Source organism: Coturnix japonica, chromosome 2 (assembly GCF_001577835.2).
Source record: "Coturnix japonica isolate 7356 chromosome 2, Coturnix japonica 2.1, whole genome shotgun sequence".
Taxonomy (NCBI): domain Eukaryota; kingdom Metazoa; phylum Chordata; class Aves; order Galliformes; family Phasianidae; genus Coturnix; species Coturnix japonica.
In genome coordinates this window covers 65,790,551-65,817,135 of record NC_029517.1, presented here as the reverse complement: position 1 = coordinate 65,817,135, position 26,585 = coordinate 65,790,551, and the positions used below count along the sequence as shown (strand labels likewise).

The window sequence follows — 26,585 nt, the reverse complement described above, 5'->3', positions numbered from 1 at the left end:
TTTTGAAGATGACACCCAGATATGGGTACTCAGGTTCATTAGGAGGAAACAAGCAGTTGTGTCACAGTTACCAAAACCAGCAGTGTTAATGCTCAGCATGTAATAACCGTATTATCTTCTGGCATCTAATGCACTGTTAGGTTTTATATTATGTTGGTGGGAGTACTAACGTCTAGTACATGAAATGAGATTGTTGTATTATGCAATGGAAAGGTGCATCACTGCCTGGGATTGTTAACCCTTCAGGTAAAGAGCTTTTCTGTCCTTCCAGAAGACTTCTGGCTCTGCTGTAACTCAGATGCACATATAAGTACGGGTTTCTACCATTTAGCAGGGTGAAATATTTTGCTGTATAAATCTAAGTATCTTCCCCAGAGAACTCCACTTGATTGTCTAAAGAGATGTTGCAGAACCTTTTGTCAAACATGTGCTACTGAAACACACTTTCCACAATAGTACTTTCCAACTTTGAGCTGACTCCTAAACTGGTCTTGTTTCTTAACTAAGTAGCCAATATTTTTAAGAACTAGATGGTCTTTCTTTCTTGAGCATGTGTAGAGAGGAGAATCCTCTAGCTGTGGTAACACGTCGTATGTAAACAAGAAACCTCGCTGATGTTGAGATAGAAAAAGATTGTTTACTTTTCATAGAAAACTGTTATTCAAGCAGATCCCACATTTAACTCCTTTTGTGAGTAGCAAATGTGTCTGGAAGGCTACTTCTTGTGACTCACAAAGTGAGGGTTTTTTGGGGGGCAACAGGGAAAAAAGTAAAATTCAATGAATCTGAAACTGCTTTGTTCATGCTGATAACTAGGCTGCAGAACGTAATTGCAGATGCACGGTTAAGATGAGATTTATGCTCTTTTCTGTGGCATTCCCAAGGTAAAGCCATACAAATACAGGAGAGTAAACGTTATGTGATTTCCGAGTCATGTCTAGTATCTCAGGCTTTGATCTCTAACTTTCTTGGGGAGAGAGTCCCTATCCTTTCTTTTATTTCTTCACTTTTCTGCTTCAAATCTTTATTCAACCTATATTATTAACTCACTCCTGAGCCTAGCTACCTTAAAGAGTAAGCTTCTACAGAAGTAATTGTTTTTGTGTCCTTCAAAGATTCTCATTCCTGGCCACACAGATACTCTGAACTTGGTGTGAGCTGCTTCAATGAGTGAGGGACATCCCCACTGTGTCATAGTGACCCATAAGTCTGTGTTCAATATACTACTTATTTGCAACTATTATGCAAAAACATCCTGTAACTCAGCAAATAGAAAGGAAAAAAGTATCTAGAGGGATGCTGTTGCCATTGTGAATTCCTGGCACTAGTTATGATTGGTTGTGTAGCCCTAAGTCTCATGTCACAGAATCACAGAATCACAGAATTACCCGGGTTGGAAGGGACCTCAAGGATCATGTAGTTCCAACCCCCCTGCCTAGCAGGGCCACCAAACATACGCATTTACTAGATCAGGTTGCCCAGGGCCCCGTCCAACCTGGTCTTGAACACCTCCAAGGACGGGGCATCCACAACCTCACTGGGCAGCCTGTTCCAGGACCTAACCACCCTTCTAGTAAAGAACTTACCCCTAACATCCAACCTAAATCTTCCCTCCTTCAACTTAAAACCATTTCCCCTAGTCCTGCTATTGTCAGCCCTTTCGAAGAGTTTACTCCCCTCCTGGGAGTAAGTTCCCTTCAGGTACTGAAAGGCTGCAATGAGGTCACCCCGCAACCTTCTCTTCTCCAGGCTGAACAAACCCAACTCCCTCAGCCTGTCCTCATAGGGGAGGTGCTCCAGCCCCCTGATCATCTTTGTGGCCCTCCTCTGGACCCTTTCCAAAATCTCCATATCTTTTTTGTACTGAGGGCTCCACACCTGGACACAGTACTCCAGATGGGGCCTCACAAGAGCAGAGTAGAGAGGGACGATCACCTCCCTATCCCTGCTGACCACCCCTCTCCTGATGGAGCCCAGGATCCCATTTGCTTTCTGGGCTGCCAGAGCGCACTGCTGGCTCATGTTAAGTTTCTCATCTATCAGGACCCCTAGGTCTTTTTCAGCCGAGCTGCTCTCAAGGACAACTCCTCCCAGCCTGTACAGGTGCCTGGGGTTCTTCCGGCCCAAGTGCAAAACCTTGCACTTTGCCGTGTTGAACCTCATTAGGTTCACCCGAGCCCAGCTTTCCAGCCTGTCAAGGTCCCTCTGAATGGCATCTGTTCCCTCCTCCGTATCAACTGCACCACTCAGCTTGGTGTCATCAGCAAACTTGCTGAGGGTGCACTCCATTCCCTCATCGATGTCATTAATAAAGATGTTAAAGAGCACCGGTCCCAAGACAGACCCTTGAGGGATGCCGCTCGTTACCGGCCTCCACCTGGACATAGAGCCATTGACCACCACCCTCTGTCTCCGGCCTTTCAACCAATTGCTTATCCATCTAGTTGTCCACCCATCAAATCCACCTCCCTCCAATTTGGAGATCATGTCATTTGAATTAGATACTACAATGCCTGCCCCCTAATCATTGCCATAGTTTCATGCCCAGAACTTGCAGCTTGGGCAACCTGTGTCCACCAGGAGTACAGATATTTGAGAAGAAGGGAGGTGATCCTGCCCCTCTACTTTGCACTGATGTTACTGAAGTACTGTGTCCACATGTGGAGTCCTCAGTACAAGAGAGATGTGGATCTGTTGAAGTGCATCCAGACAGGGGCCACAAAAATGATGCAAAGGATAGAACACCCTATAAGCACAGCCTGAGAGAGCTGGGACTGTACAGCCTAGAGGATAGAATGCTCTGGGGAAACTCCTGGAGACATTCAAGGTCAGGATGGATGGGGCTCTGAGCACCCCTGATGTAGCTGTAGTGTCCCTGTTCACTGCAAGTGAGTTGGACTAGGTGAGCTTTAAGGGATCCTTCCAACTCAAATGATTCTGTGATTCTATGAAATAAGTTCTTTCATTACTTGCTGAAAATCAGAGGCAAGGGGATTGCTGGGGTAGAGAAAGCAGCATATGGAAAGGTTGCTTTAGGGAAAGGAAGGAAGCTGATGACAGTACGGAGCTCACATTATGTACCAGTAGACTGGAGTTATTTGGCACATTTAACTTGCAAAACTGTATACAAAAATGTTGCAAACCTCACCCAGAGAGGGGAAAAAAATGAAGAGCTGTGTTGGTGGTAAAATTCAGTGGGAATTCTTTAGCCCATGTCATCAGATGAACACCATGTGTACATCAGACAATATGAGGTAGTTGCCTGGAATGAGCTGCAGCGGTATCTTGCTCATGTATAACACTAGGGCTGGAAAGCCTGTCATGAGTGCACACTGCTGAGAAAGATCTCAGTCTTGGGCAGTGTACTCTTTATCACCTATAAATTGCATAGCTTGTTATTGAGGGGAAAAAACCAGAGGTGTACAGAAGAGAGAGAAGCCTGTTGCCGTTGCTTCTATTAAGTAGTGTTGCACATTTAATGGATGGGTAACAGGAAAGAGTGTAAGGGGACGCCATTGTTAATGTGAGCTCCTGCAGCTTTTATTATACTTGCACCCACTATAGTTAGGGTTGAGCAGCTGTTTCCATTATGAACTCCTATTTCAGGGGTTTATAACTTGGTTGTAAAAATTTGCTGCAGGCTAAACTGTAACTCACCGGGTCTTCGCCTGGGAGAATGTTTTTTTTTTTTTTTTTTTTTTAAACAAAACTTCAAAAGAAGAACTCCATCTAGTCATTCTTCTGCAAGCTTGCACAGAAGCCAAATTTTACTGAAAAGCCTTGAGAACTGTTTAAAACTAGGAAGTGATTAAATTTCTCTCTGTCGCAGTTTTGAATTTGCCACGTGAACTACTTTGCAAAATGTGGCTCAAGAATGCAGGCGGCCAAGAAAGGAATGCCACCGTGACTCAGCTGATGTCCATTCAGTCTGGTAGCTGCTCAGTTATGGGAGTTTTCCTTTGAAAAGACAGCAGTGTGTTATGATTGTAGGATGGAAGAATGCTGGATTTACCCTTACTTATAGGATCTAGGAAGGTTTAGTGTCTGTATGTATTAAACTGCATCTATATAATACAAGTACTGCATTCACACTTTGTAGCATAATGTTTCTGCAGAGGTGTCTTATAATGTGTGCTTAGGTGTACACATGTTTAAGTCTCCTGGACATATGACTTCTTTCAGAAAGATCTTAGAATGCCATCACCAGTCTGCCTAAATTGTGTTCAATGGCCATAACTGCCTTTGAATAATGCATTACATAGCTTTTTTATTTATATAAGGTGTAGTCACACTTTACTAGGACAGGATATTTTCATATTTAAAAAGTATTTTGTCTTGGCCCTTTGAGTTTGTTTCTATGGCAGCAAGCATGCATTGGAAACTGGCAAATCTCTCCAGAAAAAAATCATCAGAATCTGCAGAAACACTATGGAAAAACTTGAATCTTTTGTTTGGCTTGCTAAATTATTCTTGCAAGACATTAAGAAAAGGTGAAATTCCTGCTCTGATTTGTGTCGGCATCATCTGTTGTCAGATTTGTAAAGCTATTTTAGTACCTTCCCCCAGTTTCCAGAGACAGGAACAGTTTGTGAAACCTGACTAAACAATATAACTGAAAAGATGTGAACAATTTCCCCACTGGCATCCTTAAATCATGGCTGACTTGAAGAAATCTAGCAGTGACCATTTGGGCTTAGTGCAGAAATTATGGCCAAAGCTTTATGGAAATATAGGATGGAAACAGATTTGGTACTTGAACCTGAGAAGCTAAATTTTTGGTACAATATGTTGCTTTTAATGTTTTAGATATTATTGTGAATCTGAACTTTAAAGTAGCCAAGAATGCTTACAACTATTCTAGTCTTGTGAAAAGAGGTAGGAAAAATGCAAGAACCCAGGTTTCTGTTTGAGCTTCATCCATTAAGCTACCTGTAGAATTATTAAAGTTGGAAAAGACCACTAAGATATCTAACAGGCCAACTGTTAACCCATCACCACTCTGCCCACTAAAGCATATCCTTCAAATACCTGAACTATTCAGAGTTGGACTGTGTTCTGTGGTGTTTTTCCCCACAAGACATGAAATTGTCCCATCCTTTATAGCACTTTATAGCTCCATGTTGTCCACTTAGCTACTCAGTCAGAAGATGGTCTCTGGGAATGCATATTGTAGGCATTGACATTTTGGAGTGTCTTGGTATCCTCTTCTCCTGGTGAGGGGAAGAATGCCACCATTAAGCTTTGCCAGTCACTAGCTAAGCTTCTGTAACTCTATCATGTTTCATACTGCAGCAGGAGGGATGTTGGTTCATACTATCTTTGTTTAGAAGTATATGGAAATAAAACGTGCTGGCTCCAGGTTCTTGATTCCTTATATATTATGATAGTTGATTTGAACGTGATTGACTCCATATATTATGACTGTTACTTGTACTGTAACACAGAAATGCCATACAGTTGAAAGCTACCAAACTTGGTTTCTTTGTGGTTTTTTTATCCTACATGTCAAGATTTTAAGAAAAGTGGGGTAACAAAGTCTGCTTATGTGAAAAAGTGAAGCTTTCTTCATTCTTCTATTCACAGTCTGCTTTGGATTTTGAGATTGCATCCTTCTAAGTCTATCGCTAAAGACAATAAGATGGCACCTCCCTCTCTGACACTTAGGAGATCCTCGTTTGAACCTGACTGCCCTCTCACAGCAACAGCAGCTGAACTGGTTAAAGATAAATTCACACAGGCAGAGCTACGTAGTCTTTATAGGTTTAAACCAGCACTTCATTCTGTTTGAAAATGAATAATCGAGTAGGGAATTCTGGCACAAAGAACTCCTGTCAAGATGAGACTGCATTTACCAGCAACTTCAGTTTCTGTGTTTAAACATGTACTTTGGGTATGACAAATTGCAGCAATTCAACGAGTGTCAAAACACTTTATTTGAAAAAAGAGAAAAAGAAATTGTATTCTTGACTTCAAGGATCAGCAGAAAGTAGGCGTTTGCTGAATTATGGTGTAGTGATATGTATAATAAGAGTAGAATACAAATCAGCACCTTCTAAAGAAACTTTCTCCCCCCAAACCATTATTCTGGGCAGTTATTTAATAACTATAATTAAACAGACTAAAATTACAGGTTGCCAGTGGATGAGCTGTGCCCTGATCTGTCCCTTTCCCATGAATTATGTCCTAGATGACTAAAGTTAGGTGACAGTGTCTGCAGTGAGTCTCCCCTGAGATAAGGAAGGGTTTCAGGGTGCTTGTAGAGGATGTCCCAGCCCATGGCCTGTTCTCTGAACGTATCTGATGGATCTTCTGCTGACAGCAAGCCATGGACAATTTAATCTCCCTACCAGAAAAGTGTACAAAACCAAAAAACCAAAACAAAAAAAAACCCAAAACAACAAACAAAGTTTTTTTGTTGAAGTTTTCAGCTCAGGTGTTATAGAGGAAAAGCCCTGGGAACTTGTTTGAAAGCAAAAGGAATAAATTTGATAAGGAGGGGTAACATGACAGATAGTGAGGAAAGGCTAGTGTGGATTTTGGCATTCTGAGCAATTGTGTGTGTTCCTGGAGTGCCTCATGACCCGCAATTAGGACTTCCCACAGTTTCTCTGACTGCATGCACACAGAACAGCTGCTAAGCAAAGAACATTCAGCACTGTCTCAGTTTCTTCCAGAAATATACGTTTTCTTGTTATGCCCCTCCATGGTGCTTTTTATGGGAGGTGCTTCTCTTTTTTCCTGCTGGCCTTACTCTTCCGCTCCTCTAATGTCCATCCTGACCATCACTCTCCCTCATTCTGCCCTCCAACCAAACCTTCATGTCCATCATCTTGATTCTGCAATTGAGCTTCATCTGTTGCTCAAAGCAGTTGCTTGTGTTAACTCCATTGTGTCATCATTTCCCAGGTCCCTGCTGCTACATACTCCCACCCAGAATCATACTGGCTTTTCCCAATTAAGTGTTGATATTTCTCTCTCTTTCGCACTCTGCTGCTGCTTCCTCTGTCCCTCCTACAGTACCGCTCTTTCAAAAGGTCTCGACAAGGAGGCAGTGAGCTTTTATCTGCCCCTGTTTAGAAAAGCAATGTTCTTTGTAAGGTCTGAATTCTGATGATGGTCTTCTCACTTTCTTTAGCTAAATCTGTTACCCACTCTGACTAATTCCAGGATCAAGTACCTCTTATAAAAACGATCAAGCCAACAAGCAGAATAAATTACAGTGTTTTAGCTCTAAACGTAGTATTTCATGTTTAGATCATTTTTACTGCTCAGGTAGGGTACTGTAGGAGTGAACTCAGCCCAGTTAATGACCATAAATAATAATGACGGCATTATTCTTTTGTCTTGTCCTTTGCACACACTAATCTGCTCTGACAGCCAGCTTTGCTCTTTTATTAACTCTCCGTCAGCTGTAATCAGTGATGGTGAAGTCAGGCAGCAAAATTTACATGTGCCAAGTCTCACAAATTGTTTTTCTGAACCATTTCAATCTTTAGTTCTGCCCATCTTTGGGATAGTGGCGGGGAGAAAGTATGAGGGGAGGAGGGCCTAAATGTCTTTTTTGACACGTTGACTTATTACAATGAACAGCATTCATAGCATCACAGGATAGCACCATCTTTGGTTATTATTCCCTCCTTCCTCTCTCTAGCCACTTTCATGAGGAAAAAATATGCAGCAGTAATTATGCCTACCTTGAAAGTAAAAAATGTATCCTTGATTATATCTTTTGATTATTTTAATTTATTTGTGAAGCTAGAAACCAGTGTTTGTATGTTTAGAGAGAGGCGGAAGAATTTAATGGATCATTTTCTAGCTCTTGTGACAATGCCTCAGCCCATTTTAATGCATGATTTATGCCCGTTGCTAATAGATTACCCGGAAGTTGATGATTAAAGTGGAAGTTTCTTTGGAGAGGGGTGATATAACTGAGGTCGGGACCTCCTAGTGACCTCAAATGTAACTATTACCCTTCTAGGTTAGTTGCAATTGGAGATCAAAGTGCTAGTACAGGAAACATATTTGGTTCTGAGGTTGTCAGCTGGGGGCTGCTGTTTGACAACAAAGTAGACACGCTTCTTGGAAAGGAAATAAGTGTTTTGCAGTTTCTACTTTGCTCATGCATAGGATAAAATACTCAAATTACATATCAGAGTGTGATGTTTGAATTACTTGTTGTAAGGAGTTCTACATCTCAGATGAGTAAAATACTGCTCCATAAAACAGCAGGAAAATGTTTCAGGCTGGTGGCTGCAAGAAGCTCTGAGTCTGGCAGCAAACTTTTTTCTGGCTTGTTTTCCACAGCAGAGAAGCTTTGCTTTATCTCTTGGGATCTTATTGTTTCAGTTGGTGTGGATATACTTTGCAGATAGGGAAAAGGGGCAAGAGCCTCAGTACTCGTTACGGATCACAGAGCATATTATAGTTTGTCTTACAGGGGTGTACGTGCTGGTCACATGTCAGTACACCAGCACTTGGCTTACATGCAAAGGGAGGAAGAAAATCCCAACTCTTCTTTCTGACCAGCCACTCAAAACTGAGTGACTGCTGTCTTCCAGGCATTTCTGTAAGGCTTGAGGTAGGAATGTTAAACACTCCTGGTTGCTACAGGTGGCTCATTTACTGCTTGTGCTCATGCGTGCTTATGTTTTTTAATGAAGAGTCTTTGGATATGAGTTTCTCTCATCTAAGTTAGTGAAAACTGCAAGGAACAGAAATTATTTAATTAATCAAATTAATAAACTACTTCTTTTGAACCTCTAATAAGTGGACAGAGAAACCAAGCCGTTGTTTCCTACTATAGAAACAGAGCTGTACTTCCAATTGCCAAGCAAGTTTAATACCATCTTTTACTGCTTTGTTTCTCATAAGCCCACTGCTTTTTCCTAGTAGTGCTGCTGTGACATGATCCTTAATTGCCATGGGGGTAAGGGACTGGGAGCAAAGAAAGCTCATCTGGACAGTGTATGGATGGGGTGCACTCCAGCTCCTCCCCTTTTCATTGTGGTGGCCCTACAGTGGTTAAGGAAGCAAAAAGCTGTAATACCTGAACAGCAAAGCAGGCTTTTGGAGCACTTTGTTTTAGCTCAATTCCAACACATTGCTTAGGTTTTACCAAGATGCTGAACTTCACTGTTGGAGTGTTAGGGCACTGTTGAGATATCACTTTGTAATGCTGTTAATTGGTGTAGGTTTCCAACTGTATGAGAGTCCTGCATGTAGATGCAGGCTTTTTTTTGCACACATGGAGCCCCTAAGGGTCTCTGTTCCCAGACAGAGATTGTCACAGTTCTTTGGAGCAGTTTAAGTCAGGGCTTGAGGTTATAAAAGGATTTAGCATCATCTCAGCTGAGTAGAATGTGGTAAAGAATCCCATCCTAATTGTGAAAACACAAGCAGTTTCTCAGGAACGCTTTAGAAAGAATCTCTTTTACAATAACTTTTTCCTGCTGTCTGCTCTACTGCGCTGACCAAGGCACAGTATAACCTTAAGTAAGCAAGGCCTAAGGTTTGGTTGGGAAGAATGCGTGCATGCAGTAATGCTGGGATTTAAATCCTCACAAGGCAAATAAGTTGCACCAGCAGGTGCCCTGACAATAGAAGTGAAAACTTCTGAAGATGGTCCAATCTGCTCTGCCAAAGTGTCCTGATCATGTATTCTTCTTGATTTTGCTTGATACCACAGAGCAGACAGTGACTAAAAAGTGACTTTGAACAACAAATACTTTTAGAAGAGCTGGTCGGAAAGGTTTTAAAACCTTTGAGATGACAATACCCTTCTATTTTAGTGTGTAAGTTTTACCGTATTCTGCTTACTTCACTAGAACTCTTTGAAAGGGTAGATAACAGCAGGACAGGGGGAATGGTTTTAAGTTAAGGGAGGGAAGATTTAGGATGTCAGGGGGAAGTTCTTCACAGAGGGAGTGGTGAGGTGCTGGAATGGGCTGCCCATAGAGGATGTGGATGCCCCATTCATGTAGGTGTTCAAAGCCAGGTTGGATGGGGCCCGGGGCAGCCTGGTCTAGTATTAAATGTGGAGGCTGGTGGCCCTGCCTGTGGTGGTGGGGTTGGAGCTTCATGACCCTTCAGGTCCCTTCCAACCTGAGCCATTCTGTGAGTACCCTGAGTTTTTATTGACCATTCCTGGAAAACTTTATTTTGCTCTGAGTTATAGCTCTGAGCTTTATCAAGAACCAAGGCAAGGGTTTTTTTTGACTCTCTTTTGTTTAACAAGTTAATGATAAATAAAATACACAAATGGCTGACCATCCAGCTAAAAGAAAAATGTGTTCAGCTTCATTTCAAGTGAACATGACAATTTGTGTTCAGATTTGCTGATGGAAGCAGTTTCTGCATCCTCCCTTATTGCCAACAATAGGCAAACTCTGCTTTTACTATTTTTTTTTTTTTTAATGTTGATATAAGCTAAGGTTGACATCATTAGGTCTGGTGCAACCCATCTATGTGGCATGAAGCATTCTGAAAGCTGTGGATCTTTCTCCAGGAGGATTTCCAAATTGCTGCTGACACTTACCTTCAAACTGCTCTTCAAAACTGCCCCTCATCACCCCATGTAGACTTAGCAGAAATAAGACATGTGGCCCTATAAATAAAGGCAAACAAGAACCCCCAATAAATTATTTCCAATAGTAAACCCATACATCATAACACACCCCACTCTTGTGTAACATAACACTAACGATACCAACCTTTTCTGACATATTTATTCCCAACTAGAAAGGCTGACCAATTTCCTTTACAATTTAATGTTTCCTACAAGACTGTGAGGATAAAATATTCAAACCGTGCCATGCATTGTAGGAACAGCTGTATCATTCAGTATTGCTGTGACAGAGGTTGACAGCAATTACCTAGTTGCTGGTTCTTTGTGTTTGTGGTTTGCATTTTGTAAATGTTATTCAAAATGAGCTGAATTCCAATCTTACTTCTGTTTGTGGAAAGCTGAGAATTTGCCTCAGCTTCACGAGTCAAGACATAAAATATCAGCTGTGCAATAAAATCACACACCCTGCAGAGCTGTTTGTAGTCTCGTGTGATGACTTTATTGCAGTCCAAACCATTGCCACATGATAATTCTAGAAAGGAGAAAAAAAAATCTTTAGACATGAAATCAGATATATCTAAGCAAGGCAGATGCAACAACTTTCCATTTCTGCTCCATATACACACTTAGATCTGGGGGACCCCATGGACCATTTTCAACTCAGCATTTCTTGCTTGCAAAATGAAACTTAGGATAAGAGGCTTTCTCCCTATCCTTTTGCACGTGTCTGAGAGGATTTCAAAGAATCCCAAGGATTAACTGACCTCCTCCCTTTATGCATTAGGGCTGGGCATGACAGGGCTAGTACTGGGGGAAGGAGGCTGTAATTCCACTGTGTCCTATTCCAGCAGGCAAGTTTGTGGAGGAAAAGTCACTGTCTTTCTTATCTCCTCACTCAGTGCTAAGGGGATGGCAGGATTTGCAGTTACACCTGATCGTATCTGAGGAAAGGCAGAGGAATTTGCTCCTTTGCCAGAGCATGTTTTGCACTTCATTGCACTATTATAAATCACTCTTCTCAGCTGTAACTCATGAATGAGTATGGGGAAGGGGGGAGTGGAAAGGGGAGGGTGTGGAGGTTGAGTAGGGTTAACAAAATTTGAAACAGATTTATGGAAAGCCCTTCAAGAGTAAATAAAAAAAGACAGCCCAGCTGCTGCTGTTCTGCAACACAGCAAACTATGAGCAAGAAATCCTAGTAATTAGTTTCATTTGTAGGTGAAAAAAGGTCTTTGAGAATGTCTGGTATTAATTATCATTAAGGGTTAGTCATCATTTCCATTTGAAAAACTTATATTTTTTATTTTTAGCTTTATGTGTTGTCAGCTTACATGCAATTAAAGAACCCTCAAAGCAACCGAATTGCATATATCACTGGCAGAACTTTACAGGCCCTGAGACAGCAGCCTCCATTTGTCCCAGGCCCTCCATGTCTCAATGGGAATTGAGTAGAGTAGCAGCTGCTCAGTTAGTACTGATGGAGGAGACCAGCTCTCCTTCCCAGCTGAGCACCTTGCTTTATGCCCTCCAGACTACCTGGCTGCAGCAGCAGTACCGCTTCAGGTGGCCTCTGAAAGAGGCTGTAAATCTTAGTTGAGGTATGTGGGCGGAGACTTTCAATAGCAGACAGAAATGCTAGGTATCTGCATCATTTGAACTAAGAAACTGATGCGCCTTTGTGAGCTAGGAAGTGTTTCTGGGTTTTTTTAACCTTAGATTCTATTTTGCATTCTGAATTACAGCAGCTTTATGCCACAGCACTGCGTGTATCTGCTACAGATTATCTTTGTTTATCCAGTGTGTGAATTTTAGAGTTTTATTGATTTGCATTGCATTAGTAAGGAAAGGTTGGTTTTATAGCTGATAATTGCTTTATGGCAAGCAATAAGGACTGGAAGCATTTGTCCTGGTTTACTTAATATGTGGGTAGGGTCCTGCTCCTGTTGAAGTTCTGCCACCAATTTAACTATAGCCAGGCTGTAGCTCCTTTTGACTAAATCACTGCAAGGTTTTGGTATTTTAATCTCCTTATCTTTTAACGGAACAACTATTAATTCTCTGCTAGCAGATCATCCTAACCCTGTTTGGTACAAGAGGAAGTGTTTTCTAGCGTAAATGATGTAATGTTTGGCTCCCGCAATGTTCACTGGGGCTTGTCAACAGAAAATATTTTGGTTGGCTGTTTCTAAGACCTGAAGTAATACAATACCACTTTGGCTCATTAGGGCATTAAAGATTTCTTGTGTTTCCTATAGATTTAGAAGGAAATGGACAGGAAAGCTTTACCGGTGATGTGAAGAAGCAGTGTTTCTGAGGGAACTCTACCTGCTGAGGATTCCTTAGCTCTGGTGTACTTCTGCACTCCCAGCTGTGTGAAATGCAGCAGCTGTGAAGAAAGATATGCAAAAGAATTGTTTTGAAATGTTTGCTCATTGGCCTTAGTAACAGCAGATCTAGAAGTAGTTTCTTCATTGTGCTTCTTTTTATTACATGTTTATAGTAAATACACTTTTGAGTGTTTACGCATATATGACTGCAAATATAAAGCTATATGTATGGGTGATTTGCAGTTTTTGGTTTGTGTGCATGTCCCACTAATATCAACAAGTGGTTTTGTGGACAGAAACCTTCTATGGTATATAGTTTTATTTGGAGGAAAAGCAGCAACAAAAGAAAATGAGGAATAAAACATTAGCTGATCCTTAATTACACTAACATCAACACTTTAATTTACTTACTAGAACAGATTATTTTGGATGATTTCCGTATTAGTTATTCAAATCTCCACTCATACATTATTGTTTTTCTCTCTAATTGTGTAAATTTAGCTGTTTACATACTAAAATGTGGGTCAACTGAGAACTGTGTAAAGTGGAATCAATATAATATTGTTCTGCAACATCATCCACGCTTTTATCAAGATAAAAATCCTTATGTATAAAATCTGTGGGTTGATATTACTATTAAATCATCCCTCGAGAAAAACCCTCACTGCTAATTAATGAATTATGAAGCTCAGTTTTAAAGATAATCTTTGACACTTATATCTATTCATAAGAAGAACGTTTTCATCAGTAGATTCCATCAGAAAGTACTAATTAAAGCTTCCTCTTCCTGCTCTGTGTTTGGAGACAACACGGGCGAAAAATGGCTGCTCATACTAGGATTTTATTCAGATTTCCAGTGCAGTCCAATTTGCATAAATTCTAATAAAGCATTATTAAAATCTATTAACACTTGTCTATGGCAATTAAGTTAAGTTTGCTATTTTGAAAGATTGCATTTCATGCAAACTGAGATAAGGAAGCATGGAGGGCTAGCAAAGAATGCTGTGTAATCCAGGGAAATGTGTGAAATGAATGTTATTCACAAGGCATAAGCTTTAGGAAGCAATGAAGATCTGCTTTCTAAAAAGAAGTAGAAAATATTTGACACTGTGGAGTTGAGATTCAATGATGGCTTCCCTCAGATGTTTATTTTACCATATATATGATATATAAGACTGGTGGACATCATGATAGGTTATTATAAAACCTGGAGGGCACTGTCCTCTAGAGAGAATTGAAAATTTTACCTAATATTATTTAGTACAGACTATAAAGATCGTAAATTAAAACAGAGGGGGGAGGTGGAACCGGGAAAAATTTAAACTTTTTAAAGGGTTCTTGAAGGTTTACATTGGATATTAGGAGAAAGTTTTTCACACAGAGGCTGGTGATGCGCTGGAACAGGTTGCCCAGAGAAGTTGTGGATGCCCCATCCCTGGAGGCATTCAAGGCCAGGCTGGATGTGGCTCTGGGCAGCCTGGTCTGGTGGTTGGCAACCCAGCACATAGCAAGGGGTTGAAACTAGATGGTCTTTGTGGTCCTTTTCAACCCAGGCAATTCTATGATTCTGTGATTCTATAGTGTGTCTTAGATTGGGTATAAGGGAGAAATTTTCTACCATGACTGTGGTCAGTCTCTAGAGTATGGTGCTAAGAGATGTTGATTTAATTTCATTTTGTTTTCATTAAATTGATTTAATGAAGATATGCACAGAGGATATGCACATACTGTATTCACCCCAGTAGTTTGCATTTTAAATCCGCATTGGACAAATTCACCCAAACTCAATCCACTTTCATGAGGGCTGTTTTAAGGGCTTGGTAAAACTCATAGACCAAAGCCAAGAAGAAATGGATCCTTTCTCCTATGTTTGGAATTCTGTCCAAATTATGCTCTTCAGACTATGAATCAGGACTGAGAGCTGGAAGGTTCTTAGAATTAAGTAAAGTTGTTTTTCAGTATTCCTGGAGAAGTCAGGTTTTGCTTTTGTCTCCACATTCTTCAAGACTTCAACTTCTTCAGTGTTTGTTCTGAGAAAAGAAAAAAAAGTAACAAGTAAACACTATGTTAGTTATGCATTTACTTTGCACTGACCCTCCAGGATTACATCACCCTGGAAGTTAGCTATTTGGCGCTCTATTGAAGAAATCGTCTGTCTCCATCTCCAAATTTCTGTTAAAACCACATAAAGGCTAGATTTAGTAACCAGAGATAACCTTGGCAATGACTTCCTACCAGTGCTGGGTACGCTTCACTGGAAGCAGAAGTTGTGAAACAGTAAAGAGGATCCTAAGGCAGGAGATGGTGCTGGGCTATTAAACCTTCTTTATTAAAGGACAGGACAGCACTGTGCTACTGCAAAGGTCATGGCTTTGAATTTGGCTCTCTTGGCAGCACCTCATATGCTAATGCAGAAGCACAGCATAAAACAGAGTAAAAAAGGATAAAAAGATTTAAGATAGTTTGATTGCATGTATCTATTTTTGTAACCAGTAGGGTGTGTTATTTTTTTTTTTCCTGTAGTGAAGCCATATAAGTAACTGGGTGGATGGGATGACATTATTTATATCATTTTAAGAAAAATTAGTTGTAGGACATTTATTTTCTCTAAAGGACATTTAAGTTTCTCTAATTTATTCATTAGCATTTTATTTTCTGTAGCCTGCTAAGTTGGAATTACAAAAACAATACCAGCAACATTTCGGAGTGTTCTTCAAAGCATTTTTTAAATAGTTTTTCAATACTATGTGGCAAGAAGTGAAACACACATTTTTTTTTCTATTGTACAATGGAATACACACAAATAGAATAGAATATGAATGTTTTACATGCTTTAAAATATATATATATATAAAACAATGAAAAACCCCACACTCTAACATTCTAATGCACTAAGGTTTGACCTCTCACAAGAGGTGCTGTCTCTCCCAGCTTTTGCTAGGGGACAGTTTATCTTACACCATCCAGCATGGAGAACATAGCATCACAGAATGGCTTGGGTTGGAAGGGACCTCAGAGATCTTCAGGCTCCAGCCTCCCTACCGTATGCAGGGCCGTCAACCTCCATATCTAATACTAGACCAGGCTGCTGAGGGCTGTGACCATTTCCTCTTTTGATTTATGCATTCCCTGAATGTGCAAGTTGCCACTGGATCCTACAGTTACAGAGGACATACATAGAAAGCAGGAGTGGGTCCTCTGTATCTGCTGACCAAAAGAAAGGAGGAATGTGGCATTTCCTGAAGGATGGATGTTGTTTGAAGGGTTTTTATGAGGGGGGGGTTTATTTTGTTAAAGTGAGTTCTCCTCTCTGTCTGAAAAATAGTTATCATGAGAATGATGCGGAGCATCCTGAGAGCTAGAGCAATGTTGCTCAGATGGCATTAATGGGGAAAGCTCCCCTTGTTACTGTGTGAATTGCCTTCCATGGTGGTTATGGGGAGCAGCCTGCTCTCCCTCAGTTTCAGAACGAGGCAGTTGGTGGCACCAAAAACAATCGGAGGAAATTTGCTACCAGTGCTGTTCTGCTGCAGCCCAGACACAGAAAGAAAAACAATCTCTGTGACGAGTGTCAGATTTCTCAGTATGAGTTAGGCCTTTTGCTGACTGTTAACAGTGCATTAAAAACTTAAATACTAGCGCCTACACTGAGTGACCAGTGAAAATTTCCATGACAATCTTTTCATTTACTCCTGTCTTCAAAATTATTACTGGATTTTCTGTTTACCTTTCCCCATCCGGCTATTTCTGTCCATCTGTGGTAACTGACTGAAGTCTGTCAGATCATTTCTCAGATTTGTGGAGGCTTTAAAATTATAGAATCATGGAATGGCCTGGGTTGAAAAGGACCACAACGATCATCCAGTTTCAATCCCCCTGGAGAGTCAGTTGCCAGCCACAAGACCAGGCTGCCCAGAGCCACATCCAGCCTGGCCTTGAATGCCTCCAGGGATGGGGCATCCACAACCTCCTTTTTTAATGTAATGTCTGTTGTGCTTTCCTATGGCTTGCATGCAGCTCTGTAAATATATTTTCCTCTTTCCACTCACTCACCCAGTTCTTCACAACTAGCTGCCTTGGCAAAATGCTTCTGGGTTTGTTTCATACCACATGAAGTCTGGGCAAAGGAATGCTTTCTAATACATTTATGCATCTTATTAAGAAGAAAACCAAATCTAGGACAAGAAAAAAATTAACCACTGGCTTATTAGTTTGGCATTGTTTCTTGCATACAGAAGTGTTTTATCAAACACATTTTTTTTATAAGTAAATAAATGACAAGCAGAAGTATCAAGCTTAGCCCAGCAAGAGTATTAACAGTGGTTACTGCTGACAGCTTTTTGCTGTTTCAAAACAATGTTTCATTCCCTTGACTCCATTGTCAGTGGGAATAAGGCAATACCAAACCATTCGGCAGAGATGTTTGCAACAGGGAGCATTCATGGCTTTACTTCTGTCTCAACTAGAAGATGTTCTCACTAAATTGCACCATGAGACTTTGCCCTGATACCCCCCAAAGCTTGAAGCTGTGTCTGCAGCAGAAATCAGAGCCCTGAAGTCCCCCTACAGTGAGACAAGACAGGGCTGTGGTAGGAGAGAGCTTCTTCTCCAGCCCTCTGGTGCTATGCAATTCAAAGCTACAAAGAAGAAGGTTCCAGAGTTTACAACATCAGCTTGTAGGGATGCATCTCTTGGTTTCAGCCAGAGTTCTCATTGATGTTGAACTGGAAATATTCAGCAGAAGGGGAATACGCTGTTTTATCTTGACCCATGGCAAACAGAGCTGTGACAGCAGCCCCCTGGATTTAACAGAATGGGCGGGCATTTAATGTGTGAGCATGGGTTTATAGCATTTGCTTGGGCACAGTGGCATATGATAATGAAGCAGGATGCAGCAAATAAATTCACTGTTGCTGTTCGCCCCTGCTGGACAGGAGTTAGGCTCTTTGGGAACCTGCAGTGTGAAGGGTTTGTATACTCAGACATGAACAGGGAGCCCACGCAGTCCTGAGTGATGTAGGTCCAGATGTGTGGCAGGCAAACTGGGCAGTTTTCCTGTTCTCTCCCCCAAAAGCCAGCAAGTAACTTCAAATCTCTTAAGGGACTATTCTGTGAAGTAGAATTCTGGTATCTCTCCAAACTGTCATGCTTGTCTCAGTCTGCCTCCCATGCTCTATAGCCCAAATCGCTGGCAGCCTTCTGATGGCAGCAGCAGTCCACCTGGTTTGTCTTGGCAAAATCTGCCACCCTTTTCTCTCTTTTTTTAAAAAAGAACACATGAATTTTTACATCTCCCAACCGCTATTTTGTTTTGTTTTATTTCACTTCTTCCAGACAATCTAAAACCTTTTCCCCCTTTTTCCAGGAATTAAAAATCTGTTCTTAATTACAGGGTTTCATATGAACTTAGATAGAGAGATATAACAGTGCAACATGGGAATTTCAGTCCTCCTTCAGTCAATTTAATTTTACCTGGGAGATCAGGTACATTGGCTACAACTTGTATACCACAGTTTTGCTATGGTAGGGAAGGTTTTGTTTTCTGCAGTTTATCGCACATTACACTGATGAATAAAAACACATACACACATTTGGTTACCTTTACTTACTCAGCAACTTACAGATAAAACCAAAACAAAAATGCCAAAGCTGCTCTGCTTTTGCTGGCATGGTGTTGAATAGAGTTGTCTTCAAATGGCTGTGAAACAGAATGAAGTTTTCACCTGTCACCTTTATATTTCATCTCAATATTAATCCAGATGGATCATCTCACTCTGCTTATTCCCTTGTTTGACCATCACCAAAGATGTCCGCATTTTTATGTTGGTTTTCTAATTTTTTGAGGTATTAGAGCATTTAATCTGAATTAAACAGAAATTGTGATAACCTGATAATCAAATAGGGGAAACCAAGCAATGGAAATTACAATTCAATCCTATTCCTTTGCAAAGCATTTAAAATGTTATTCACAAATACCCCTAGACTAAAGGACTTAGCTTTTCTGACATATCTAGGCTAAGTAATGGAGGTCCTTTCAGAAGTGATGTTCTTTGATGTATGTGTGATATTTAAGATATACGTGTAGAGTTGTGCTAGAGATGCGAACAGTTATTTTTGGGAACACCACTGACTTGAAATCTCTTGGATTAGACCTTGAGATGTTAAAATTATATAGGATGCACAAGTGGCATATGGGAATACCAGCACCGCAGACTATGCTAGCAGGGGGTATGGAGCATCTGAATTTAGGGACTCAATGGGAATTCTTCTCCAGGATGCCATGACTTGCCAAGAGGTGATGTGGATCTTACTTGGATTTATGCATCCTTTTATCTAACTTTCTTGGAAGCACTGAGTTTTATGAGGATTTGCATAGAGTGTGAGTAAAGAGACAATTAACTTCTAACATTTCACAGAACAAAATATTTTGTGTGAAAATTTAATGAAAGAAAAGTTAAAGATCTTAAAACTAGCTTTTAACCTAGCCAAGAAAATTTCAAGTTCAACACACAAATGGAAGTCTGTAACTGACATGATGGAAGGACACTGTGCTATGATACTTTGTTTCTGATGCCTTATTAAGATTAAAAGAAAATGACAAGAGCTAGGGCTGCTTGGTGGGACTAAAGTCTTCAGACTGGTGGTAGGATTTTCATGTTTATATGCCTAAGTAGCATTGCTAGAACTCACCATACTATGTAGCTACTCAGTGACTGTTTGCCTCAAACCACAACTCTTCCTGGGAAAGAAAAGGCAACAACAAACCCTTTATTTATCTTAATGTAAATCTTATCCGCAGCATAGACCTAGTACCTTTTATTGCCAGTGTTGTTTCATTGTAGTTTAAATATTAGCCTTTGTAGTGCATTTGCCAGAAGCAGCATTCTCTGTGCTTTATTAAAAGTAGCTGAAGTTTACCTCCTGTTATTTGTAGATAAAAAAGGCTCCTTTTCTGGCAACACTGTGAATGCTATTATGCGTGCTGTACAAAGTTCTAACAACTGTCTGTGACTTCTATTTGTGCCCATTTGTATTGCATTGGGACTGCAGTGTCTGTACATACACACGTGTGTATCCATGTACATCTATTTATGTTGAAAAAGAATGTATTTTCAGGGATTTTATTCACTAAAGTAAATAATGATGTATGGCTCCTCAGAAGGTGAATAAAAGAAAAATACTACTAAAGGGAATGCAAATTTCATACCTGCTGGTCTTCTGCAGTATTTGTGGGATTCTGCATGTGTGCAGAATTAGATCCTAGCTTAGCAAAGCCTTTTGTCAGAAAACAGGAAAAAAAAAATATCCCTTAAATCTGTTCACAGTGTCAGTTTAGAAGTATGAATTCAGAGGAGCTGCCGTGATGTTTTTTCAGATTATCTTTTTCGCTCATGGAATAGAATCATAGAATCGTTGGAGTTGGAAGGGACATTTAAAGGTCACGTAGTCCAACTCCCCTGCAATGAACTGGGACACCTGCAGTACACCAGGTTGCCCAGAGTCCTGTCCAGCCTGACCTTGAATGTCTCCAGGGACGGTGCTTCCATAGCCTCTCTGGGCAGCCTGTGCCAGTGCCTCCCTAATTGATTGTGACTGAAGAAAACCAATCCTTTTCCTTTCTTCTTATTTTTTAAAGCAATGCCTGCAAGAAGGTGCCCTTTTGCAGTATTTTTAAATCATTTTTGGTATTAGTTCTTCCCTAACACATGCATCTCTGACAACTTGATTATAGCTTAAGCGGCAGCTCTTATTGACTTCTGTTAGATCAGGGTTTTCCTGTGGTCCATGAGTGGTATGATGTGAATTCTCAGTGCTTTATCCGCAGTGTGTAGGTTGTCAGAAGTCCCTCCCAACAGAGGTAACACAGGAGGAAAATGCTGTGCTGTTCTGCTCTATCTAGAGCAATTGCTCTTTTAGGAAACTGCTTTGTAGGAGGCAACAGCTCAGTTACTCTTGCAAGCTGCAGGACTGGCAAAGCTTCTGGTTTCGTCTGGTTTTGTGACTCATGATGGATCCTTTGGAGTCTAGGGGTGAGCCAGGACTGCCTGCTTTTTTCTTTGTAAGGCAAGCCATTAGGTCACTCTCTCCTCAGACCAGGTGCTTTGCTTCCCAATGACTTGCAGAACTTGATGTTGTGGAGGTCTCTGACCTTCTGCCAGCTTTGATCAAAGCCAGGCAAGATGCTCATGAGTTGCTGTGAGATGGATGGATGGATGGACACGCACAGACTCATCATGATTGCATTAGCCTTGTCTCCTTAGAAAAACAGATGAAAACTATATAATTTAAAGCTGAATAAAAGTTCTGTGGGCAGTAATAGGAACAATGCTGCCTCCACCACACCATACAGAACTGGCTGGCTTCTGAGGCTCTCTTTGAAGAGCCTGGGACAGCCGCAGTGCTGCAGTGGTGAGATGTCTGCAGTGTGAATAAACACATCTGGGCAGTGCTTCAGGGGGGCTGACACTGGTGTCCACCTAAGCACATGCTTTCCACTTGAGCCTCTGTTTGGAATAAGTTCCATGAGGGAGAAGATACCTTGATCTTGTTGATGAAGCCTGGGGCACAGTAATGCTTTCTAATAGCATACTGCCCAGCTTGCTTTAAGCCACATTTATGTTCACAAGGACAGATGGTAGCCAGAAATGTGTATTTTACATTATTGCTTACTTTTCCATATTCACTCCTCATCCACTGTACAGACTTCCCAAGAACCTGTTGCTAGAACAGTAGTTATACACTTTTTCAAAGTGAAGCCAAGTACTGAATATATGAGGAAAATAAAAATTTGGTAAGGAAGGAAGGGAATTACTGGTTCTCTTTTAAGCTAGCTGTTTTAAAAGCTGCAGACATTACCACGCAGACACATGCTTTTGAGTAGCAGGCTTCTTTACCACAACTCAGAGTGAAAATGGAGCTAAGGTATGTCATAGATTAAAAAAAAAGAAGAAAGAAAAAAAGCTGTTTTTACTTTGGATGCACTGAGGAACAGCTCATTTTCTACCCAGAATCTTTTGGTGGGTTTAAGTGTCTTTGTAGCAAACGTGTGCTCTTTTTCTGTTGCAATACAGTTGAGAAATTGAGATTTTTGGAGGCTCTGCAGGACACTGAATACTGTGCCTGTGTGCATCTCAAGCTGTGGGAAACCTTTATCTTTAATTACAGACTATGATCTGAATAATGCAAGAGCTTTATATCATACAGAGATAAAGCATTATTGTATACATGCAAGTGGAGATTGTCAAAACAGTGGAGTATTTTTTATCTGATTTTAATCGTTTAATCATATAAACCCAAGATTTCACTTAAAGTAATTGTATCTACATAGTGATGCTTTATTACTATTTGGAGGTAAGAATTCTTTAGAAATCACATGCCACCTCCCCTCAATGCCCAAGTCAAGATGTTTGCTCTACCATGCCTGCATTTCTGCTTTACCTTTATATGTCTCTACTTGTCTGTAGGTGTCCTGTCTTTTGTACCTGTCTTTTGGCTACCCAGAGTTCCAACTTGACATGGGATCTGGCTGCAGCTGGCCCAACAGACAGGTGGGAAACACATCTGGCTACTGTTGGATGTAGATTATAACAATATATGTGACTACATTTCTATGTTGCTTTCTATAACTTCAGCATCATTCTACCTGTGAGATTAATGTTCAGTGCTGTGGAAAGGATTTTGACAATTATACCTGGACCTTTAGCAAGTATTTGATGCTATTGTCACTCTGGCATTTGCAATTCTGTGAGCAGCAGCGAGCTGAGATGTTGCAGTACAGTACTCCGAACCTCAAGTCTGGTTTAAGTAATAGTTAATAGCTACTGCAGATTTACTTTACTCTTGAGCCAAGAAGGGATGAATGCTGGGAGCCAAATCTGAAAGCTCGTCACAACCGTATGAGATGGAAAAGCAGTCTCTGCGACATATTGATAGCTGTGGATGACAGATATGATATTTATTGCCACGGACAGTAAAATTTATATACATTAAAAAAATGCAAACTTCGGCGAGCGATGGGAAGCACTGACAGGAAACGCCTTAGAACAAATTTCTGCAAGAAAATGTGGCCGGAGGAAGCTGCTTCAGTGAAAATGTTTTATTTGTTCTGATCCTGGGGGAAAATGGTAGAGTACAAGAAAAGTCAACTTCTGAAATATCATTTCCCTTTACCCAGTGAAAGTCACCTCAGCTCTGGTAAATAAGGAGGATGTTCTTCCCCGGATAGCTTTGTAATTAGCAATGTTTATGTACCATCAGAGAAGAGAGCTATTTAACTGAAAACTTTACTCCAGCTAAATTAGAGTGTCCAAAAACATTTGGGTTGCCCCTTTCTCTTGATCAAATAAAATACTCTCTGTTAAATATTTAATATGTATATTGTTCTCCTCCTTTTCTGCAATATTAATTTTAGTATTTAAGAAACCCAGCAGAGTATTAAGTGGAACTGTAGTTTTATACAGTACAAGACTGATAATAATGCAAGTTTTTTTTAAAATCAAATTACAGGCTCCCCTTTGTTTCTTTCCAGCCTGATTACTGGGAAGAAAAACTGAATTCCAAATAAGAAAAATTAGGAAGATTGCTTTGATAGGCCAAATTGGATATATTGTTAACCATAGTAGATTCTACAGCTTAAAAACTTTGGAAAACAAGATTGAAAGAGGCAGGAGATATTTTCATCTTTCACAGAACTAAGTACAGAGTTGGGAAATTCTATTTAAAATGGAGGGTGATTGTTCATTCCAGTGTTGCAAGTGTCCCCCAAAACATCAGTATGTGCAAAGTTTGCATAGGGGCAACCTTATCACTCTCTATAACTACCTGAAAGTAAGTTGTGGCAAGGTAGAAGTTGGCCTTTATTCTGAAGTGATAGGATGAGGTGGAATGGCCTCAAGTTGTGCCAGGGGATGTTCAGGCTAGATATAAGGAAACATTTCTTGTTAGAAAGAGTGGAGATGCACTGGGACAGGCTATTCAGGAAGATGGTGGATTCACCTGCCCCCGGAGGTGTCCCATAAATGTATAGAAGGTGTGATTTAAATGGCTTGCAGAACGTAACTGATTTTCTTGGCTTGATTTCTCTACTTCTAAAAGACCAAGTGTCTTTACTGCAGTTGGACCTACAGAGCAGCTTCTGCTCCACTGCTGGTGTTGTAGAGAATCACCTGGACACACAGCTACTCCCTTGCATCAGATTTGTGATAGAAATCACGGAGCATTTGCAAGGGGTGGCCACAATCTGGGAAGAGGTGGCTATTGTCTTCTGTTACCAGTGCTTGGGAAAAGGCTTTCCAGGCCATGTGGAGAGCCAGGAGGACACCCAGGAGGCCAGCAGGGAGCTACTTGGGGGACCACACTAAGAAGGGGAAGCAACGACTAGGTGAAGGGTGATCTCCTTGCAACACAGCTTTATTTGCCTCTCACCTCAAGTTCAGATTTGGGCTGGGCAGGAACAGCAACAAGTGCTGCTCAGTGACATCAGCTCTGGTGGCTCCAGCCATCCCGGCCTTAGGTGCCACATGGTGATGTCACAGTGTGATGCCACATGGTGATGTCACAAGTCCTCATAGTGAGGACCTGAGCATCTTCCAGCAGAATGCCCAGGCAGTGTCAGTGGATTTCCCTTGCCAACAGGCAGGGAGAAGATTGCCTTGGTGCACAAGTGGCTGCAGGCTCAATCTTTGGTCCAAACCACAGAGGAGAAATGGAAATGGAGGCATCAGTAGCAGAAACAGCTTCTGTTTTTGAGGCAGAGGGGCTACTTGAGACCTCAGCCTCTGCCTTCAGTCATCTGCAAGGATAGGACCCAGCAATGGCTGGCAATGCTGCTGGAACAGCAATAATAGAAGAACAGGACTCTCAAATCTTCTGATTGAAGTGAAAACTGAAGGTTTACATCCAAGTTCCTCTGAGGAAAAACATCCAAGCCAGTGTCTTCCCATCATTCAGCTTCCACAAAAACTCTGGGTACTGGCAGAAAGTAAGAATGTGAAGAGTGTCTGGTGGGGTCTTGGAGGATCCTTGATCCCGGTACTTGAGGAAGAACTGTTTCTGGTGGAAGTCCTGACCAGGGAAGGACCTGTGAAAGCATTTGGCTGTACAAGCATGAAGAGCTCTGTTCTCCAGCTCAACTACTATGGCATTACCAAAGTTTCATGGGCCTTGGAAAGATCTCCTTTGCTTCCTGAGTTGCTTGCTGAGAAAAAAATTGTTTGCTAGTGATAGGAAAGTAAGTACATCAGTTGTTCCCCACATGAACTGGCTCTCACAATACATTCACAAAGTATCTTGATGTTGTTAGGCTATGTGGTAGGATTCAAGTGACCTGTAGGTGAGGTTCTACTCAGCATTTGTCTCAGCTCCACACAGTTGTTCGCTCATTTCCCACCTTCCTGATGGGATGGGGGAAAGAACTGGGGAAAAAACTAAGAACTTATGGGTTGAGATGAAACTATTTACTAAGAAAGAGACAAGAAAAAGGATAATAGTTACACCTGTATATATCTATCTCCATATATGTGAATGAGTGTAACAAGAGTTGCACAAGCAACTGCTCATCAACCCTGGAACCAAGTCCAGGTAGTATCTGAGCACACTGTGCTATGCCCTTTGCGGTGCCTGCTATGATACCTGGCCCACCTTAGCAGGAGCTCCTGCAGGCCTCAGAAAGACCCCTGCTGCAGGCTCCCTGGGCTGCCCTGCCTTTCCTTCGTGCATGTTTTGTGATGGCCATGATGGCAGTGGCCAAGATGATGCCACCAGGCACCTGCAGATGTTGGCCATGGGATGGCCCTGTAGTGTGGGTCCCACTGCAGGTAGTGGGACAGCTGCCTCTTCTTACTTGTTCCCAGTTTGTAGCTCATAGGTGTATCCTTTAGGAAACAGCATGTTTAATTGAGTCACCTTCTCAGTTCTCATGCCCATTTCTTCTTTTATTTATCTATTTATTTATTTAATTCTTCTGGATAGAATATATTTCAGTAATAAACTTTTTCCTTTGTTACGTTCTTTTATAAAGTCATTAATTCACTTCAAGGTAAAAATCTCAGCCTGAATTTGTATTTGGTCTCCCATTTAGAAGTGGAAGCAGTGCTTCTAACAGGGATGGAATGCTTTTCTCTGAGTTATGCTCTAGATTTGTTGCTGTAGAGAGCAAAAGACTGGGGAACATCTGCAAACCTCATGCACTGGGAGTGCTCTTCATCATCAGTGAACCATAGAATTCTCCAGGCTGAACAAGTTTAGTTCCTTCAGCCTGTCTTCATAGCAGATTTTCTTCACCAAAATGAGGTGATCATGGAACAGGCTTCCCAGGGCTGTGGTATCCCCAAGCTGCTGGAGTACAAGGAGTGTTTGGATGTCATGGTCTTAGGGTTTTAATTTCCATACAGGTTTTCCTGAATGGAAGCTGGTGTGGTATTCACTGATCCTTGCTGGATCTCTTCCAATTCAAGCTGTTCTATGATTCTAACAATTCTACTGCATAAAGAAAAGGTGCTGTAATGGAGAGGTCTTCCAATAATAGGTAAGCAAAAGCCTAGTCAGTGTGGTTGGGTGAGTGGTGAGAGCTGGGATTTATTGCCTTATTTGGTGAACTCCAGTGTAGTGGGTCAACCTTACAAACACCACACTCTCAGGGGTGTGTGCAAACTTGCAAGGCATGATCATAGCCCATCTGAAGGAAGCAGCAGAAC

The 26,585-nt window shown here is 41.2% G+C and overlaps 2 long non-coding RNA genes and 1 pseudogene across 2 annotated transcripts in view; 2 read left to right on the top strand and 1 right to left on the bottom strand.

Annotated features, from left to right (window-relative positions):
* LOC107309594 overlaps positions 1-23,364 on the top strand; it is a 58,571-nt gene extending 35,207 nt beyond the window's left edge. Inside the window, exons 2-3 of the long non-coding RNA XR_001553244.2 lie at positions 22,356-22,439; positions 22,524-23,364. This is a non-coding gene — a long non-coding RNA (uncharacterized LOC107309594). The remainder of the gene's footprint in view (positions 1-22,355; positions 22,440-22,523) is intronic.
* LOC116652906 lies at positions 14,551-19,651 on the bottom strand. The gene is made up of 2 exons (XR_004306110.1): positions 19,582-19,651; positions 14,551-14,921 (listed from the first exon to the last, which is right to left on the bottom strand). It is a non-coding gene; the product is annotated as an uncharacterized LOC116652906 (long non-coding RNA).
* Positions 23,365-24,481: 1,117 nt separating the features above from the next.
* On the top strand, positions 24,482-25,183 carry LOC116652927 (annotated as a pseudogene).
* The last annotated feature ends 1,402 nt before the right edge of the window (positions 25,184-26,585 follow it).